The 16,364-nt window shown below is 41.0% G+C and overlaps 1 long non-coding RNA gene across 3 annotated transcripts; it reads left to right on the forward strand.

Annotated features, from left to right (window-relative positions):
* The first annotated feature begins 13,376 nt into the window (after positions 1 to 13,376).
* On the forward strand, positions 13,377 to 15,148 carry LOC110923478. 3 transcript variants are annotated; one of them, XR_002584103.2, is made up of 4 exons: positions 13,377 to 13,699; positions 13,858 to 13,922; positions 14,478 to 14,621; positions 14,800 to 15,148. It is a non-coding gene; the product is annotated as an uncharacterized LOC110923478 (long non-coding RNA). The 3 variants fall into 3 exon arrangements; XR_004886513.1 differs by lacking the exon at positions 14,800 to 15,148 and having other exon boundaries at positions 13,378 to 13,699; positions 14,123 to 14,758; XR_002584102.2 differs by lacking the exon at positions 14,800 to 15,148 and having other exon boundaries at positions 13,380 to 13,699; positions 14,478 to 14,758.
* The last annotated feature ends 1,216 nt before the right edge of the window (positions 15,149 to 16,364 follow it).

The raw sequence follows: 16,364 nt of genomic DNA on the forward strand, positions 1-16,364 counted from the left end.
GTTTTAAAACGAGAAAGTTATGATCAAGTTCGTAGGAGAAGAGTTAAAAGCGTCAATAATATAAATTAAGGTTTTCCGGATAATAAATAAATTAACCGGGGGCTTAACGATGCGGGTAAATAACGCGAGGTCCTTAACTGTAATTAATCAAGGGCCATATCGCAAAGTTACCCCTTCAAACCCGAAAGGTCAGGTTATTAATTACCAAAGATTCGATATTAATTACAAGATTTAGTAATCATTTCAAAAAGATACAATTTTAACCCCTTACGGACCGTAAAGGGTATGCCTTACGGACCGTAAGGAGGAGAATGATTGATTTCGATCCGCCTATGGCTTACGGACCGCAAGGCCTAAGCCATACGGTCCGTAAGCGATGCCCAGCGACAGAAAGTTGGCTGTTGGCTGTCCAAAGCGGTAAAACACGGAGTAATGGGTTTCTTAGGGTCATGGGTGCCCCCTACTCGACCCATAACTCTCTAGGACACCTGCCATTCATCCATGGTCACTTGTAGACCAATGTGTGATGATCTTGGACCTTGTCTTTGACTATAAATAGACTTGCATTGTTCATAAGTTTCATCACAACTCAAAACACGTTCTCTGGTCATTTCAAAAACTCTCAAGTGTTCTTCTTTGTTCTCTAAGCAAGCCTAAGCTTCTGTAAGTCGTTTAATTCCTTTGTGGTTCAATTTTACTTAGTTATATAGCTAAAAACCAAACCGTCGTAACTACGGTTTGACTTCAAAATAAATCCGTAATGGCTCAGTCTTATGACGGATCAAAAGTAGTTATGAGTTGGTAATTAGGTGGGTAATAAACCCCTAAAAGGGTTCCCTCTGATCACCACTCTAACTAGCTCAAATGTCGAGTCAAATGAATGCTTAAAAAGTCAACAGAAAGCTATTTCTGCGATTCTTGCATAACCTGTGATATAAATGATATGCAACCTGTTTAGACACTCATAAAGCATGATATTAAGTATATAAACTTTTTACGCTCGTTTGAATCGACCATTTGCTATATTGAACCGGTTCGGAGCCGAATGTCGCAAAAATTTGACTTTTGCTTTGACTTTAGTTCTGACTCGTTTTAGTGAGGTATAGATATGCCTTAGGACTCTCTTAGGACCAGGTTACATGATGGTATAACCCTCTGTGACCGGTTCATTGTTTGTCCGAGTCTTTTACGCATTTCCGTTAATCGCCTAAAAGTTGACCGTAACGCCCTTTTTAAAATAAAACGAGTATTTCGGACACGTGAACGGACCATAACCTTGCTTACTAAATTATAAGCATGTCCTTAAAGTTTCACGTCAATCCGAGGTCTAGAATGGTAGTTATGCTAAATAGCGCAATTAAAGTAAACTTTTGTAATAAACGGCGCAATTAGCATAACGCCTATCTAAACCAAGTTTTCGTCACCAAAACTTTTACCCACTGTTATAAAATAATATTTTTGGAATTTTAAAGATTTTTAATAATTTTTACCTTGCTCATAACCTGCGGTTATGGCTACGGTTCGGTAAATACCGAATATGCCCTTTTTGGCCGAAACTTGAGTTCTACAAGGTCTTTTGACCCGATTCTAGTTGCTACTGATTTTAAATAATAATTAAAGTATTTTAGACTCAATAAACTGTTCGGGAAACTCAGATTTCCTGTAGAACTCGAAAAGCTCTTTAAAAGTCTTTAAAATGACCGAAAAACCCCTACGGGGCGATATATCAACTAAAACTCGTTACGGGCATCACGGAAGGTATCCTACTGATACCACAACTTCTTTAAGGCATATTGACTTAGGAAATAAGCGTAGGACTCTCATGGTTAACCGTTTCGCCTAATGCGCGCACGGTTCGGCTTATGAAACTAGTTTTCGTAAATTAGCCGATATGGGTCAAATTATATCATTGTGACCCCAAAATCCAGAGTGTGAACTTTAAACCCATATAAAACAAGTCTCTGAACTTGTTGGGTCAGAATCACACTCCATTCTCGGTTTTCGCCTTTTCACGCGATTAAACCATATCTGTCTTTTGAAACCAACCGGTCTAGGCTACGGCTAATATAAAGACCCGTTAGGATTCTAATAGGTTAATTAAAACCTTCGTTCCAGAATAGGAGCCCCAGTAAAAGCTACCTGTGACGTGATCCATTAAGGAATATACTTGCAAAGGTAAATACTTTAACTTATTTTCCCTTATACGGGCTTGGGATACGGTATATTAATACCGCTTGATTGAGCATCATATCTTCCATCGCTTAGGTGGTTAATTGAATAATGTGATCGGCTCATTTAAACAGTCTTGTTACTTAAAAGCCTTTGGGGGGTTAATGATCGTTGTCCCGGATATCCTTGGCATCATTTTACGAAATGGCCACGACCTCGACATCCCGGTGTAGGCGTACACCCGGTATATTATGTCGACATTATTATTATTAAAATACGTAGCCGTTGGTTTTTACACTACGGTTTTACGCAATGTGGTGTGTCTATTAATCTTTAACCCGGACAGGATCCGGGCTACTGAACGCATAAAAGGACATGTAATTCGTTCACAAGATTTTAATAATTTTCCCAAGTTATAAAAGAGTTTGTGCCTCGTGCATTTAAATCAATTTTAATAAACATTTTCAAATGTGTCAGTTGAACGTATTTACCAGTGTAAACTGACGTATTTTCCCCAAAAGATTAAGTGCAGGTACTACACGAAATTTGGCTGGTAATAGCTTCCTAGCATCACGAATAGTCTCGCAAACTTGATGCTGTATCTGACTGAACAATACCTTATTTTATTTATGATCCCCTGTGGATACAATTCGACTTCTGTAATACACTTGATATTACATTCAAAAGGTTGAATTATATTTATCTTTATGCTTCCGCTGTGCATTCATATAATTGTGTGGTTTGACTATATTGTTGCCAACTACGTCACGGTAATCCCCCACCGGGCCCACCGGTGATACACGTGGAAATCGGGGTGTGACAGGTTGGTATCAGAGCCAACATTGAGTGAATTAAACACTATCCTAACGTGTTTAATCTCAGTGACACAATTGCACATACTTGAGTCTAGACAAGAACATAGGACAAATTCGAGTTGTTATTCCAAATTGTCTTTTCTTTTATTATTGGTATTTAAAGTTTTATAAAGCAGGAAATATGCCGCCAGTGATATTCCGAGGAAGAGGAAGGGGAAGAAGAGGCAGAGGAGAGATCATTACTCATCACGATCACGAAGCCGGGCCTTCAGGTACGCGAGCTCCTTCGACTACCAGGAGTGAAGAACCGCAGAGGCGAAGAGACCTTTACGAACCTGCGAGGCATTCCACCTCGCACAGCTCGACGCCATCATACCGGCACTCATTCGGGCCAAATTCCGAGAATGGCCCCAACAACCCGCAACCCTCCTTCATACCTCTACAACGTTCGGTATCGCACCGAAAATATGACGACCCTACTCCATACATCAGAGGTTAGTTTAATCCAGCTGACTACATCCAGGAACCTTCAGGTTTTGTTCCACTAGGGCCGCAAGATCACTTCTCCGAAGATCATATGGACGAAGATACTGATCCGACAGAACCTGCTCGTGGTACGCCCACGCATCCAATAGAAGTCTCTGATGGGTCATCCTTCCATGGCACACCCTATCAGGGACCTGATAGCTTTCAAGCGTTGTTTGACCGACATGAGTGGTACTACACGCCACCTCAGCAGACATCACAACAACCGCGACATCCGCAGGATCCCTCCGAGGATTCACGCTTCGTGGCAGTTACGCCACCACCTCCGCCACCGGTACAGCCAGTAGTGCCTGATCCGCCAAGGCGTAGGAGGACAAATGCTCGTATGTCCACACGAGGAGGAGGAGATTTCCACTTCAGCACCCCTCGACACTCTAGTAGTAGCCACTATCCGCCACTACAAGAAGAAGGACCTTCAAGTCCTATACAGGAGGCGAACTCCGCACCAGCTGCACCAAATTCGCCACCATTTGGGTATGACCAACCCATACCTGCTTACACGGGTCCAACGGCTTACAACCCGTTCGAACCGTCACAAGCACATTACAACTACAATTACGAGCACGACCCATATGTGGTGTCGGCTAGATATAATGCACGCTATCCCGACGGAGCTCATGGGAACATGGGAGCACCGGACTACTCAGCTCATGGGTATCCAATACCTCCCAGACCTCCAGTTCCGCAACCAGCATCTCAACCACGTTTCTCTCCTCCTGAGCATGAAGAGATACTCCACCGATTGGATCGCGTGGAGAGAGAGTTCGAGGAAGAGAAAAAGAGCCACCGAGGATTCCTCAAGGGCTTAGCGAACCTACTGAAGGGCAAGAAGAAGAAACGTGACCATTAGCCCTTATGTACGTTCTAATGTAATGTTTATTTTAAAAAGAAGTCCCTGCGTGGACATTTATCGTATTTCAGTCCCTACGTGGACTTATCTTTTAGTCCTGGCATGGACACCTATCTTATATTAGTCCCTGCGTAGACTTGTCACTTATTTTAAACCTCTATGTAGGTATGTACTGTTTAAAAGTCCCGTTTAGGGCAGTGTGTAATCGTATTAAAATTATGGAATGTTATATTATGAATTTCATTTTGTTATCACTATATATGAAATAAATCAAAACCATTCCTTTTAATTTGATCTGCCAATATAAAGAATCTTAGAGTGAAACCTAGCCAGGTGTCTTTTAAGATCCGGCCAAGATGGTACGACCAAATTAAAAGATTCAGATTCCCTATTAACCTCTGCAAGCATGTTGACAATCATGGCAGATGTGATTCGTTAAAATCACACACGTCATTCTTATACAATAATCCTTTAAAGGATTCCAAAGCCCAAATTAATGATATAATAAATCATGGGTCAAATCATCAATAAAGATGATCATTATTAAAACATCCATTTGTGATGTAGTGCCTACGGGCCAACCTTATTAAAACATCCATTTGTGATGTAGTGCCTACGGGCCAATCTTATTAAAACGTCCATTAGTGATGTAATGCCTATGGGCCGTAATAATTGTTTATAAAGGACAAAAGACAGTGGTAGTTTATGACTCCCTGTCAAAAAGGGGTAAAATAACTACGGTTCAAACCTCTATGCCTTTGATTCTCTGAAATCTCGGCTAATATTATAAAACATCCTCGTGATTAGGCTTTATGCCGCCAATATTATTGTTATAGCTAAAATAGGATATATTCAAATCCTAAGATTAAGTGAGTAATAAGTTAACCAAATATGGTCTCTGTTACCATGGTTAACGAATTGTCATAAAAGACAATTCTATAATAAGCTCCTGAATAAAATTTTGTTATCTTCTGTAACAGATTCAAGTTACAATGGCGGATCCCAACGGAGAGAATAGCCATACAAATGAAGATGACTACGACAATGCGCAAGTGCATCTGACAGGCGCACAGTTAAAGGCTCTGATTGACAACGCTGTTCAGGCAGCTCTGGATCGTCAATATACTGAGTCTCAAGGCAGAACCGTATCGAAACCACCCTCCAAACCAAAGTCACAATCCAAACCACTCTCCAAACCCAAGAAAGATGACGATAATCACTCGTCCGCTGAGAATAGTATTCGTCGTGAACGAGAATATACTGATGCGTCCGGTGCCAAGGGCTGCACCTACAAGTACTTCGTGTCTTGTAAGCCCCGGGAATTCACAGGGGAGAAGGGTGCTGTGGATTGTATCACCTGGCTAGATGAGATGGACACTATTGTGGACATCAGTGGGTGTGCGGAGAAGGATGTGGTGAAGTTTGTGTCACAATCATTTAAGGGCGAGGCCCTAGCATGATGGAGAGCGTTGGTACATGCATCCGGTAAGTCTGCTCTATACAAGATGACATGGGAGGAATTTATTGCTCTCATTAAGGAAAACTACTGTCCTCAGCATGAGGTAGAGAAGATCGAGTCTGATTTTGTGTCACTGGTGATGACAAACCTGGACTGCCAGGCCTATTTGACGAGCTTCAATACGATGTCTCGCCTGGTCTCGTACCTTGTGACACCAGAGTCCAGGAGAATCGCCCGTTTCATTGGGGGCTTAGAGCCTGCGATAAAGGCTAGTGTGAAGGCCTCTCGGCCGACGACCTTCAGGTCAGTAACTGACCTCTCCTTGTCTCTCACTTTGGATGTTGTCCGTCTGAGGACGCTAAGGAGCAAGGAGGCGGAAAAGAGGAAACGTGAGGACGACACCTCACGTAGGTCAGGAAAGAAACACCGTGGAAACGGTGAAGGCAAGAGAGGGACTGAAGCAAAGAAAGATGGGCAAGCTGGGGAAAGGCCCAAATGCAAAATATGCCAGAAACCCCATTCTGGAAAATGTAGGTTTGGGTCGAATTCACAATCCCAGCCAAAGTCTTTTGCCTGTGGACTATGCAAGTCCAAGGACCATAAGACGGTGGACTGCAAGAAAATCAAGGATGCAACATGCTATGGTTGCAACGAAAAGGGGCATATCAAGAGTAACTGTCCTAAGAATGCCAGGAAACCGGAAGAGAACAAGAAGACGAATGCGAGAGTCTTCCGTATGGATGCAAAGGAGGCTGTGCTGAACGACAATGTACTTACAGGTACTTTTCTCGTAAATAATATATTTGCAAGAGTACTTTTCGATTCAGGCGCTGATAAATCCTTTGTAGACCAAAAATTTTGCGAACTATTGAACATGCCTATCAAGACCCTAGACGTAAAATACGAGGTAGAGTTAGCAGACGGCACGATAGAAACCGTCTCCACTGTTCTAGAGGGATGTGAAATGTCCATTAAGAACCATTCTTTTCCTCTATCTCTACTTCCCTTCAAACTGGCGGGTTTCGACATAGTTCTAGGCATGGACTGGTTATCCCGTAACCAGGCCCAAATCGTTTGCAACAAAAGGCTTATAGTGCTAAAGAATCCGAGTGGTGAATCGCTTACCATTCGAGGAGACACGCAGTATGGATTACCCGAGGACGTATCTATGCTCAAAGCTTCTAGATGTTTGAAGAGAGGCTGTGTCATTTACATGGCTCAGGTGATAATTGAAGAGCCCAAGCCAAAGGTAGAAGACCTTCCTGTTATTTCTGAATATTCCGAGGTTTTCCCCGAAGAACTACCTGGTTTACCACCAGATAGACAAGTGGAATTCAGAATAGATATCATACCTGGAGCAGCTCCTATAGCTAGAGCGCCTTACAGGCTTGCTCCGACGGAAATGAAGGAATTAAGGACCCAGTTGGATGAACTGTTGGCAAAAGGTTTTATCAGGCCTAGTTCGTCTCCCTGGGGAGCACCTGTCCTATTTGTAAAGAAGAAGGACGGATCGATGCGGTTGTGCATCGATTACCGTGAGCTGAACAAAGTTACCATAAAGAATAGATATCCTTTGCCAAGGATCGACGATCTGTTCGATCAGCTGCAAGGAGCGAGCTACTTTTCGAAGATCGACTTAAGGTCGGGCTATCATCAGCTAAAGGTCAGAGACGAAGACGTGCACAAGACAGCATTTAGGACTCGCTACGGTCATTACGAGTTCCTAGTGATGCCATTTGGGCTCACAAATGCACCGGCTGCGTTCATGGATCTCATGAGTCGCGTCTGCAAGCCGTACTTGGACAAATTTGTCATCGTCTTCATCGACGACATCCTTATATATTCCAAAAGCCAAGCTGACAACGAGAAACACCTCTGTTGTATCCTCGAATTACTACAGCGTGAGAAACTCTATGCCAAATTCTCTAAATGCGAATTCTGGCTACGAGAGGTTCAATTTTTGGGTCACGTTGTAAGTGAAAGAGGTATCCAGGTGGATCCCGCTAAGGTAGAGGCGGTCATGAATTGGTAAGAGCCAAAGACGCCCACAGAGATCCGTAGTTTCCTAGGATTGGCAGGATACTACCGAAGATTCATTGAGAACTTCTCAAGGATTGCTGCACCCTTAACCTCTCTAACCAAGAAGAAGGAAAAGTTTATTTGGGGCCCTAAGCAGCAAGAATCCTTTGATATTTTGAAACAAAGATTGAGCAACGCTCCTGTGTTGACGCTACCGGAAGGTACTGAAGAGTTCGTAGTCTACTTCGACGCGTCACACACCGGCATGGGGTGTGTGCTCATGCAGAAAGACAAGGTGATTGCCTATGCTTCAAGGCAGTTGAAGGTGCACGAAAAGAATTACACCACCCATGACTTGGAGCTGGGTGCCGTTGTATTCGCACTGAAACTATGGAGACATTATTTATATGGAATCAAATTTGTGATCTATTCAGATCACAAAAGCCTTCAACATTTATTCAATCAGAAGGAGCTAAATATGAGGCAACGCCGTTGGATGGAGACCCTGAATGATTATGATTGTGAGATCAAGTACCATCCCGGCAAAGCGAATGTAGTCGCTGATGCCTTGAGCCAGAAGGAAAGGATGAAACCCATCCGAATCAATGCGAGGAGGATGGAAGTAAGGAATAACTTGATTGAAAGGATATTAGCTGCACAGCGAGAGGCTGTGTTGAAAGCTAATTATCCTAAAGAAAAGTTGGGAGTAACTGAGGAGCAGTTAACTCTTCACAAGGATGGACTTTTGAGATTGAATGGGCGGATATGGGTTCCTATTTATGGAGGACTACGAGATGTTATCCTCCAGGAAGCCCATAGTTCCAAATATTTTGTCCATCCCGGAGCCGACAAAATGTATCATGACTTAAAGGCAAACTATTGGTGGATAGGCTTGAAAAAGTCTGTAGCCGCCCATGTAGCAAGGTGCTTAACTTGTGCTCAAGTCAAAGCCGAGCACCAAAAGCCGTCTGGCTTGCTACAACAGCCTGAACTTCCCGAGTGGAAGTGGGAATGCGTAACTATGGACTTCATAACCAAGTTACCCAAAACAAGGAAAGGAAACGACACAATATGGGTCATAGTCGATAGGCTGACTAAATCAGCTCATTTTCTACCCATCAAGGAGACGTATAGCTCCGATATGTTAGCCCAACTCTATGTTGATAAGATTGTAGCCTTACACGGCATACCTGTGTCTATTATCTCCGACAGAGATACCAGGTACACTTCTCATTTCTGGAAGAGTTTCCAACAATCTTTGGGCACGCGTTTGAACTTCAGTACGGCTTACCATCCACAGACGGACGGTCAGAGTGAGCGTACTATCCAAACGCTAGAAGACATGCTTCGTGCATGTGCGATCGATTTAGGTGGTAACTGGGATAAGAATCTACCCCTAATCGAATTCTCCTACAATAATAGCTACCATACCAGCATAAAGGCTGCGCCTTTCGAGGCATTATACGGTAGGAAATGTAGATCGCCTGTTTGTTGGGCGGAAGTGGGAGAGGTCCAATTATCAGGACCAGAGATAGTTTTCCAGACAACGGACAAGATTGTCCAGATTCGGGAACGTCTCAAGGCTGCCCGCGATAGGCAGAAGAGCTACGCTGATCCGAAGCGTAAGGATTTTCACTTCGAAGTAGGTGAAAAGGTGTTGCTTAAAGTGTCACCCTGGAAGGGGGTGATGCGTTTCGGCAAGAAGGGTAAGCTGAGTCCGAGATACATAGGACCTTTTGAGGTCATTGAACGCGTCGGATCAGTCGCCTATAAGTTGAACTTGCCTGAAGAGCTCAATGGAATTCACAATGTGTTCCACATCTGCAATCTCAAGAAGTGCTTCGCCGATGAATCATTGGTGATCCCACACACAGATGTGCATATAGATGAGAGCTTAAAATTCGTAGAGAAGCCGTTGTCGATTGAAGATCGACAGGTGAAAAAGCTTCGACGAAAGCACGTACCGATTGTAAAGGTCAAATGGGATGCCCGTAGAGGTCCCGAATACACGTGGGAAGTCGAAGCCACAATGAAAGAAAAATACCCTTATTTATTTGAGTAAATCTCGAGTCGAGATTTATTTTAAGGGGGTGAGGATGTAACACCTCGAATTTTTGTGTCCAATAATGTGTTAACACGTGTCATTTGATTACACGTGGCATTAATATTAAATAAAGGACTAATTTTGACAAACCTTGAAAGTATGTAAATTCGAGGGTTATAAATGTCAACCAAGGGTAAATATACTGTATAGTAACCCTAAATGATGCTCGTACCTTCAAACGAATAAATCATGGATCGTACGGAAGCGAAACGCGGAAGAAAGTGAGAGATTACAAGCTACAGGGGTTAACTGTGTCAACATGTTTAATTATACCTCTGAGTGACCCTTTAACATTCCCGAGGCTTTGTAACAGTATAATACACTCACTAGAATGCAATATATAAATTTCGCGAAGTTCCGTTTTAAAACGAGAAAGTTATGATCAAGTTCGTAGGAGAAGAGTTAAAAGCGTCAATAATATAAATTAAGGTTTTCCGGATAATAAATAAATTAACCGGGGGCTTAACGATGCGGGTAAATAACGCGAGGTCCTTAACTGTAATTAATCAAGGGCCATATCGCAAAGTTACCCCTTCAAACCCGAAAGGTCAGGTTATTAATTACCAAAGATTCGATATTAATTACAAGATTTAGTAATCATTTCAAAAAGATACAATTTTAACCCCTTACGGACCGTAAAGGGTATGCCTTACGGACCGTAAGGAGGAGAATGATTGATTTCGATCCGCCTATGGCTTACGGACCGCAAGGCCTAAGCCATACGGTCCGTAAGCGATGCCCAGCGACAGAAAGTTGGCTGTTGGCTGTCCAAAGCGGTAAAACACGGAGTAATGGGTTTCTCAGGGTCATGGGTGCCCCCTACTCGACCCATAACTCTCTAGGACACCTGCCATTCATCCATGGTCACTTGTAGACCAATGTGTGATGATCTTGGACCTTGTCTTTGACTATAAATAGACTTGCATTGTTCATAAGTTTCATCACAACTCAAAACACCTTCTCTGGTCATTTCAAAAACTCTCAAGTGTTCTTCTTTGTTCTCTAAGCAAGCCTAAGCTTCTGTAAGTCGTTTAATTCCTTTGTGGTTCAATTTTACTTAGTTATATAGCTAAAAACCAAACCGTCGTAACTACGGTTTGACTTCAAAATAAATCCGTAATGGCTCAGTCTTATGACGGATCAAAAGTAGTTATGAGTTGGTAATTAGGTGGGTAATAAACCCCTAAAAGGGTTCCCTCTGATCACCACTCTAACTAGCTCAAATGTCGAGTCAAACGAATGCTTAAAAAGTCAACAGAAAGCTATTTTTGCGATTCTTGCATAACCTGTGATATAAATGATATGCAACCTGTTTAGACACTCATAAAGCATGATATTAAGTATATAAACTGTTTACGCTCGTTTGAATCGACCATTTGCTATATTGAACCGGTTCGGAGCCGAATGTCGCAAAAATTTGACTTTTGCTTTGACTTCAGTTCTGACTCGTTTTAGTGAGGTATAGATATGCCTTAGGACTCTCTTAGGACCAGGTTACATGATGGTATAACCCTCTGTGACCGGTTCATTGTTTGTCCGAGTCTTTTACGCATTTCCGTTAATCGCCTAAAAGTTGACCGTAACGCCCTTTTTAAAATAAAACGAGTATTTCGGACACGTGAACGGACCATAACCTTGCTTACTAAATTATAAGCATGTCCTTAAAGTTTCACGTCAATCCGAGGTCTAGAATGGTAGTTATGCTAAATAGCGCAATTAAAGTAAACTTTTGTAATAAACGGCGCAATTAGCATAACGCCTATCTAAACCAAGTTTTCGTCACCAAAACTTTTACCCACTGTTATAAAATAATATTTTTGGAATTTTAAAGATTTTTAATAATTTTTACCTTGCTCATAACCTGCGGTTATGGCTACGGTTCGGTAAATACCGAATATGCCCTTTTTGGCCGAAACTTGAGTTCTACAAGGTCTTTTGACCCGATTCTAGTTGCTACTGATTTTAAATAATAATTAAAGTATTTTAGACTCAATAAACTGTTCGGGAAACTCAGATTTCCTGTAGAACTCGAAAAGCTCTTTAAAAGTCTTTAAAATGACCGAAAAACCCCTACGGGGCGATATATCAACTAAAACTCGTTACGGGCATCACGGAAGGTATCTTACTGATACCACAACTTCTTTAAGGCATATTGACTTAGGAAATAAGCGTAGGACTCTCATGGTTAACCGTTTCGCCTAATGCGCGCACGGTTCGGCTTATGAAACTAGTTTTCGTAAATTAGCCGATATGGGTCAAATTATATCATTGTGACCCCAAAATCCAGAGTGTGAATTTTAAACCCATATAAAACAAGTCTCTGAACTTGTTGGGTCAGAATCACACTCCATTCTCGGTTTTCGCCTTTTCGCGCGATTAAACCATATCTGTCTTTTGAAACCAACCGGTCTAGGCTACGGCTAATATAAAGACCCGTTAGAATTCTAATAGGTTAATTAAAACCTTCGTTCCAGAATAGGAGCCCCAGTAAAAGCTACCTGTGACGTGATCCATTAAGGAATATACTTGCAAAGGTAAATACTTTAACTTATTTTCCCTTATACGGGCTTGGGATACGGTATATTAATACCGCTTGATTGAGCATCATATCTTCCATCGCTTAGGTGGTTAATTGAATAATGTGATCGGCTCATTTAAACAGTCTTGTTACTTAAAAGCCTTTGGGGGGTTAATGACCGTTGTCCCGGATATCCTTGGCATCATTTTACGAAATGGCCACGACCTCGACATCCCGGTGTAGGCGTACACCCGGTATATTATGTCGGCATTATTATTATTAAAAGACGTAGCCGTTGGTTTTTACACTACGGTTTTACGCAATGTGGTGTGTCTATTAATCTTTAACCCGGACAGGACCCGGGCTACTGAACGCATAAAAGAACATGTAATTCGTTCACAAGATTTTAATAATTTTCCCAAGTTATAAAAGAGTTTGTGCCTCGTGCATTTAAATCAATTTTAATAAACATTTTCAAATGTGTCAGTTGAACGTATTTACCAGTGTAAACTGACGTATTTTCCCCAAAAGATTAAGTGCAGGTACTACACGAAATTTGGCTGGTAATAGCTTCCTAGCATCACGAATAGTCTCGCAAACTTGATGCTGTATCTGACTGAACAATACTTTATTTTATCTATGATCCCCTGTGGATACAATTCGACTTCTGTAATACACTTGATATTACATTCAAAAGGTTGAATTATATTTATCTTTATGCTTTCGCTGTGCATTCATATAATTGTGTGGTTTGACTATATTGTTGCCAACTACGTCACGGTAATCCCCCACCAGACCTACCGGTGATACACGTGGAAATCGGGGTGTGACAACACGCGAATTCAATATACCCACCCATTATTGGTGTTTACTCTATAACCCGGCCCGTTAAATGAAAACTTTTATTTTCATCGTATTCCTTGATTGAGGACAAACCCTAATTTGAGTCTCTGAAGCATGATACGGCAATTAATTAACAACAGGTCAATTAGCTCTTGAAATTGCGCTCCAGTTACACAAAGAAATTACAGATCAAAAGATCATCATTCTCAGTATTAACCACACATTGAAGGTTTATGTGTGAAGCAGCAGAAGAATTTCGTGAGAACCTGGTTAATCCATGAGGGCTTTTCATGAATTAAATGCTACTAAAGTTCATGACAAAGAAACATGTATCATCCAATGTGGTCTCTCGAATGGGATTTCTATTAGCTACAAGGTATATGTTGTCTTTTTAATTATTTTTTCAGTTGTTTTTACATTTATTTTGTCTATGTGACATGAATAATTTGTTTTTATATAGTTTTTAGCGTCCATACTAAATGAGTTATTAGCGTGCAATAAATTTAATGTTGTATGTTGTTAATCGGTTTGCAGGTACTGCAGATGGTATGGGAAATGTTAGAAAAGATGAGCTTTTTAGGGCTTCTACTATCCTTAAGGTGACACATTATGTTTACAAACCATGGAAATGCATAATCTGTTTGTATGTATCCTTTTTATTACAATGTGGACCTTCTTCCATTGTTAAAGTTTATGTTCCCGTGTGAATGCTTATGTGTATTGTAAAAAGGACTTCACATGACACATGAGTGCACTTGTGTTGTCAGTTATTACCAATGATAATTACTTGATCATCTAGGTTCCTATCTAACAAGTGACAGTAATGGATCATCCAGACTTTCGGGTATCATTCCATACCAGCATATAACTTTTATCACCAGTTTGTCTATCATCTGCTAACCCTAACCCCCCTTTTGATCTCGTCAGTCTTCTTCTTTCTTCTATTGGTCTACTTTGATCAGTTCGGAAGTGCTAAACACTAACGAGCCCACACGAAGATCCGTGGAGCTATTGATGGTTACACCAATTTGATCGGTTTAGAAGTGTTTTCACACGATGAATATCACTTAGATGATAAGGAAAAGACCCCAAGTCAGATTCTTTTCGGAAGTTGTTAAGGGTTTATTAATTCTGTGATATTTGTTTTGTTTAAGGTCTCAATATTGAGAAGAGGAGTGGTGACGGCGGTGGGATGAGTTGCTTTCAGATGCAATTACCGAGGTCTCGGACAGTAGCTCTGCAAACAAAAATTTGGATAAAGATTTGGTTTTTTTTGTCTAAAGATGCTGAAAATGACGGTGAGAGAGTCTGTCGTTGTTCTACGATTTTAGAGGTGTTTGGAATTGTGTTTTTTAAAAGTGATTATCTGATAAGTGTGAATGGTTTTTGGGCATAGTACAACTGATCTTCAATTATATTGATAAGTTTTGAAGCATAATCTGATACATATTTTACAACCATTTTTACTATGACAAGGGTGTTTGAAGCTGCAGTAGAATATTTGAGAGCAACGGGTTATGAATTCACTACAACTGAACTTATTGCTAATGGTTTAGTTTGCTTAGCGTATATGATGACAGTATTGGTCGTGTTCTTCAAAGGTGACTCCATCATGTATTGCGAGTGAGATGCATTTAGCCGATGTGTTAGTCTCTAGACTACAAGGAGGGATTGCTAAAGATGGGAGAGAAACCCCTACATGTAGACAGATGTTTCATGACATTTCTGAAACTTTACATCTGGATGGTTTAAATTGTTTATATTGTTCAACCCGTGTAATACACAGGTATCTAACCTAGTTATTTAATATATAAAATCATTTATTCAACCCGTTTAATAAATGGGGTTTTAAAAAATATTTTTTTTATTATTTAGTATATATAAAATTACATTTATTTAACCTGTGTAATACACGGGGTTCTAATATAGCGTGTGTGTGTGTATATATATCGTGTATTTACTCAAGTAGAGTAATTATGTGTAATTACTCTTGAGTAATTACATAATTACTCTACTAGTGTAAATATATTATTTTTTTTAAAAATTCTGATACTAAAATATGTGCTTGATAAGATGAAAAAAGATTAAAAAAAATTCCTTCTATCAATTTTCATATACCTATACCATAACAAAAACTCGAAACTTTGTTTGATCTCCATCTCTCAAAAGAACTACCGTCCTTTGAGAATTGAGAGCTCCTTAATCCCCATTGTGGCCTGTTCTTTCACCTATTAGTTTATGGCCCATCAATTTTGGTTAGCCCACGTTTTCATTAATTGAACCCAAGTGGATTTAACTTGAAGCCCGTATCATTTCCTACCAAAACCAATTAATTAAGCAATCTCATGTTTCCTTTTGATCCAATCACCATAATTTGATTGGTTCATTTTTGTTGATATTATGTCATCATTTTAACTTCATTTCATTTTCGTCCCGAAAAGTTGCTCTAGTGGTTAGTCACTTGATTTCTTTCCTTGAGGTCCCAAGCTCAACTCCCACTAGCATCACTTTAACACTATGTTCCCGAGTTATTTAACAGGGGAGGGGAGGGGAAGAAAAATTTTCTTTCCTAATCTCTCCAATTTGGGAGGATGAATATATGGTCATATTTGGTCATATTTTCTTCCTTTTTTCCTCCCCTCCCTCTGTTAAATGAAACTCGGGAACATGGTTTTTCATATTTTCATCTCTTTTCCCTCCCCTCCCCCTGTTAAATGAGTCTCGGGAACAGAGTGTTGGTGGTGACAATGAAGTTTAGAACTAGGCCTCTCTTGAGGTCGCCAGTTCGAACAAGTTGCTCTAGTGGTTAGTCACTTGATTTTTTTCCTTGAGGTCCCAGGCTCAACTCCCACTAGCATCACTTTAAAGGACATTGGTGGTGACAATGAAGTTTAGAACTAGGCCTCTTTTGAGGTCGCCAGTTCGAAACCGAGCCGAACCGGGTTTTAACGCAGTGGGCCTTCGGGCGCGGGTTTTCCCCGGAAATGGTGGCTTGGTAGCTCGGGTATGCATCCAACTCTGACCGTTATGGAGGAGGAGAT

This window comes from Helianthus annuus, chromosome 17, assembly GCF_002127325.2.
Source record: "Helianthus annuus cultivar XRQ/B chromosome 17, HanXRQr2.0-SUNRISE, whole genome shotgun sequence".
Classification (NCBI taxonomy): Eukaryota; Viridiplantae; Streptophyta; class Magnoliopsida; order Asterales; family Asteraceae; genus Helianthus; species Helianthus annuus.